The 4,947-nt window shown below is 63.5% G+C and overlaps 1 non-coding gene across 1 annotated transcript; it reads left to right on the top strand.

Moving 5' to 3' along the window:
- Positions 1-2,591: 2,591 nt before the first annotated feature.
- Positions 2,592-2,745, top strand: LOC140469713 (5.8S ribosomal RNA). The gene has a single exon (XR_011956221.1). It is a non-coding gene; the product is annotated as a 5.8S ribosomal RNA (ribosomal RNA).
- The last annotated feature ends 2,202 nt before the right edge of the window (positions 2,746-4,947 follow it).

Consider the following 4,947-nt stretch of genomic DNA (forward strand, 5'->3'; position numbering starts at 1 on the left):
GGTGCCCGTTCCCGCCTCTGCTTTTCCTAGGGCAAAGCTGCTGCACGCCTCGTGATACTCCGCGGGCGACATGGTGGCGGTGATCCTGCCTCCGTCGCTGCGGTGCGTTGGGGCACGCATCGCCTCTTGGGCGCCCTGTTTTTTTTCAACCAATAGATGTATGTCTCTGCGGGCCGCACCAGGCTGGTGCTCCCCACAGCTTCACGCCACCCTGCTCCGCCCGCACGCCGGCGTGCAGGTGGCTGCTGCTAAAGGTGGGGAGTGTATGTGCGGTCCGGGTGGCTTTCCTCTGGCGAGGGAGAGACCTTAAGCAAACTCAGAGACAAATCTTGACGGTCGATCACTCGTAAAAATAAAACGTGACAAACTTTGTGTTGGTTCAAGTACGAAAGGATCTCTGTCGGCTTGGGGGTACGCCCGTTTCCGTTTCAACTTGTCTCGCGAGGGTGGTTTCGGGGCCAGCAGGAGAGCTCGTCGGGGTAGCAGGCCCTGCAGCCGTGGTCACCGCCAAACCCCCACAACTCGAGCAAGTGAAAAAAAAAGTAACAGGAGCGAAAGCATCTCTGTCGGCTTGGGGGTACGCCCGTTTCCGTTTCAACTTGTCTCGCGAGGGTGGTTTCGGGGCCAGCAGGAGAGCTCGTCGGGGTAGCAGGCCCTGCAGCCGTGGTCACCGCCAAACCCCCACAACTCGAGCAAGTGAAAAAAAAAGTAACAAATAAGAAAGGATCGTCGGCTTGGGGGTACGCCCGTTTCCGTTTCAACTTGTCTCGCGAGGGTGGTTTCGGGGCCAGCAGGAGAGCTCGTCGGGGTAGCAGGCCCTGCAGCCGTGGTCACCGCCAAACCCCCACAACTCGAGCAAGTGAAAAAAAAAGTAACAAATAAGAAAGGATCGTCGGCTTGGGGGTACGCCCGTTTCCGTTTCAACTTGTCTCGCGAGGGTGGTTTCGGGGCCAGCAGGAGAGCTCGTCGGGGTAGCAGGCCCTGCAGCCGTGGTCACCGCCAAACCCCCACAACTCGAGCAAGTGAAAAAAAAAAGTAACAAATAAGAAAGGATCGTCGGCTTGGGGGTACGCCCGTTTCCGTTTCAACTTGTCTCGCGAGGGTGGTTTCGGGGCCAGCAGGAGAGCTCGTCGGGGTAGCAGGCCCTGCAGCCGTGGTCACCGCCAAACCCCCACAACTCGAGCAAGTGAAAAAAAAAAAGTAACAAATAAGAAAGGATCTCTGTCGGCTTGGGGGTACGCCCGTTTCCGTTTCAACTTGTCTCGCGAGGGTGGTTTCGGGGCCAGCAGGAGAGCTCGTCGGGGTAGCAGGCCCTGCAGCCGTGGTCACCGCCAAATCGCCACAACTCGAGCAAGTGAAAAAAAAAGTAACAAATAAGAAAGGATCGTCGGCTTGGGGGTACGCCCGTTTCCGTTTCAACTTGTCTCGCGAGGGTGGTTTCGGGGCCAGCAGGAGAGCTCGTCGGGGTAGCAGGCCCTGCAGCCGTGGTCACCGCCAAACCCCCCACAACTGTTGGGCGCCTACCTGCGCGGGGCAGGAGGACACTTTCCGATTTCAAATCTCCGTTTGCCGAGTCCACCCCGAACGCACCGCGGGCGGGCGGGTTCGCATCACCCTTCGTCACAAGGGGCGAAGCCCGTTCCACCGTCTCGTCAGTAGTGCCGACCGGTCTGTGATCGACGAGGGGAGCCACACCAGGTCCGGCCCTGCTGCTTGGCGGCACCGCGTCGTCGGGAGCTCGCGACAGACGGAGGGTTTCGGTGTACTCTCCAGCCACGGGAAACGAAGCCGGTGATGCAGGCGCCGGTCTTTCGCTCCCAAATCGGCTGGGTTTACATCGTTGCTATCTAGTCACGCTCCCTTCAAACCCGACGGGGTACCTATTCCCCTCACCCGTCTGTGCGTATACAGCCTCTTTGCACTTGCGGGATGGGGGTGGTGGTTTAAAGACTCTCGAGTTGCCGCCCGTCGGTCTCCGAGCTCCGTGCAGTAGTGATCCCCAGCGAACTGCCAGCAGGGCGAACGAGCGATCCCGCTCTCGGTCGGGGCGCCTGGCGTCGATCGGTGGTCGGTGGCTTGCGGGCAAGCTGCGCTGTGAGTGTGGGAACGAGTATGACGAGCCGTTGCCGCGACTCCCAGTCCACCTCGGCGGTGGCTGGGCCGGGCGGGCGTCTGCTCGGGCGAGTGCCGCCCCCGCCTCCTCGCAGGAAGTCCGCTCGCCGACACGCCGCCACGTGCACGCGTCAGTGACGCTGCCGAACCGATGGCCGGTGCCCGTTCCCGCCTCTGCTTTTCCTAGGGCAAAGCTGCTGCACGCCTCGTGATACTAGGCGGGCGACATGGTGGCGGTGATCCTGCCTCCGTCGCTGCGGTGCGTTGGGGCACGCATCGCCTCTTGGGCGCCCTGTCCTCCTCCCCCCAATAGACGTATGTTTCTGCGGGCCGCACCAGGATGGTGCTCCCCATCGCTTCACGCCACCCTGCTCCGCCCGCACGCCGGCGTGCAGGTGGCTGTAGCTCAAGGTGGGGAGCGTATGTGCGGTCCGGGTCGCTTTCCTCTGGCGAGGGAGAGACCTAAAACAAACTCAGACAACTCTTGACGGTGGATCACTCGGCTCGTGCGTCGATGACGAACGCAGCTAGCTGCGAGAATTAATGTGAATTGCAGGACACATTGATCATCGACACTTTGAACGCACTTTGCGGCCCCGGGTTCTTCCCGGGGCCACGCCTGTCTGAGGGTCGTTTGGCAATCAATCGCACTCGCCTTGGCTGGCGAGAGCGCGGCTGGGGTGTCGCAGAGGACCCGTCCTCTTTGTCCCCCTAAGTTCAGACTCCGGAGCCCTCCGGCGTCGGAGCGCTTGGCCTTTCCCCCCCACCCTGCACATTCCGTTCGTCAGGCTCGACGCCATCCCCCCGCCGGGGAGCGCGGCCTGGCGTCCGTCTGTGTCGTGGCAGTGGGGCCAGCACGGCTGTCACCGGTCCCAGAATGGCTGTCGGTGGTTCACACTGTGTGTGTGTGCCAACCCTCCTGGTCTCTGGGACACGGAGCTGCCACGAAGTGTTGAGCCTCCAGTGGGGGGTCTGCCTAAGCTCTGCACGTCCGCATTGGGTCCGTCTCTCGGTTGGCTGGCAGTGGAAAGAGTGAAGGGAGCCGCGGAGGTCCGGTGCTGGTGCGCCGCCGGCCTGACCGTGGAGCTCGCCGGTTTGACACGCTGACCCGACTCGATGGTTGATCGATTGAGAGTGCTGGGAGCTGCAGGCCGCCCGCTGCTGCAGCCGCCCGTCTCGTGGTTCGTCCTCGGCCTTAAGTGGCCGGCGGGGCGTCTGATCCTGTCTCCCCTGCTGGCGCCGAGTGCCTGGCCGAGGGAGGAGGTTTTCGTCGAACGCTGTGACTTGGACGGTCGCACGCGCGTGGATCGCTGGCTCTTGGCTCTCCCGTTCAGTCCGCACGTTTTCCGCTCCGTCCTGCCACCGGTCTCGGGAGGTACGGAGGGGTTGGCGGGCGTGGTGTGTGCTCCGTCACCGTGCAGGCACACCTACCACGCCGTCGGCCGACCCCCGCACGGTCCTCCTGGCCATCGGGAGGACGGCGGAACGTCGGGCTGTCGGGGGCCAAGTCGCCAGAAGGCCACCGCTGTGTCTTCCGTACCCTGTCACCGTCGGCGTGCCTTCCTCAACTCGTCCGGCTCGGGGCCGCTGGGTTCAGGAGCGGCGTCGCCCGCCGGCCCCACTGAAGGCCGTGCCGTTCCGCGGCTGGCGATCGATGTGCGTGGCGTGCCTGCGCGACCGTTCGCCACTTGAGCCTCGGCACTCCTCTCTCCCTCTCTCTGACCGTCGGGCAGTCTCTGTCTGCTGGTGCCTCGCACGTCCCGGGCGGCGGGTCGTCACCCCCGCGACCGGGCCTCCGGCAAGGCAGGAATCAGGCTGACCCTTCCGCTCGAGTAAGCAGCCGGCACTTCCGAGTTTCGCCTCCCGCCGTGGACGGGGGAGGGTCTCCGGTCCCGTGGAATTGCGCCGAGCACGTCCCCGCGCGTGGACGCGGCGGCGCTGGAGGCGGCAGGGGCGGCCACTCGTCGACACCATCGCTGGCCAAGGGTGGTGAGCGACGTGCGGGTGGCTGGCTCTCTGACCGTCGCGGCGTCGGCCAAACTCCCGTCCGCGGTGAGACGTTGCCGGCCCACTAAGAGGTGGTGCGGGGGATTCGCACGCTGGCGGTGCGGCCTGGCCATCCTCTGACTCTGGGTACGACCTCAGATCAGACGCGACAACCCGCTGAATTTAAGCATATTACTAAGCGGTGGAAAAGAAACTAACAAGGATTCCCTTAGTAACTGCGAGTGAACAGGGAAGAGCCCAGCGCCGAATCCCCGCTCGCTTGACGGGCGAGGGAAATGTGGCGTACAGAAGCGCTTTCTTCGACGGTGCCCAGTCGCCCCAGTCCTCCTGATCGAGGCCTAGCCTGAGGACGGTGTGAGGCCAGTGGCGGTGAGAGGCGGGTCGAGATCGCGTCTTCTTGGAGTCGGGTTGCTTGTGAATGCAGCCCAAAGCGGGTGGTAAACTCCATCTAAGGCTAAATACTGGCACGAGACCGATAGTCAACAAGTACCGTAAGGGAAAGTTGAAAAGAACTTTGAAGAGAGAGTTCAAGAGGGCGTGAAACCGTCAAGAGGTAAACGGGTGTGGTCCGCGCAGTCCGCCCGGAGGATTCAACTCGGCGGCTCCGGTCGGTCGCGTTGGGGTCTGGCGGATCTCCTCTGCTGGGACCGCTCCCCGCGCGGGCACGGCTGTCGCCGGGCGCATTTCCTCCAGTGGTGGTGCGCCGCGACCGGCTTCGGGTCGGCTGGGAAGGCCGGTGGCTTTGGAAGGTGGCTCGCCGCTCCGTGCGGCGAGTGTTATAGCCCCCTGGCAACATCCTTCGCCGTACCCCCGGAGTCGAGGGAAGCG

This window comes from Chiloscyllium punctatum, chromosome 49 (genome assembly GCF_047496795.1).
Source record: "Chiloscyllium punctatum isolate Juve2018m chromosome 49, sChiPun1.3, whole genome shotgun sequence".
Lineage (NCBI taxonomy): Eukaryota > Metazoa > Chordata > Chondrichthyes > Orectolobiformes > Hemiscylliidae > Chiloscyllium > Chiloscyllium punctatum.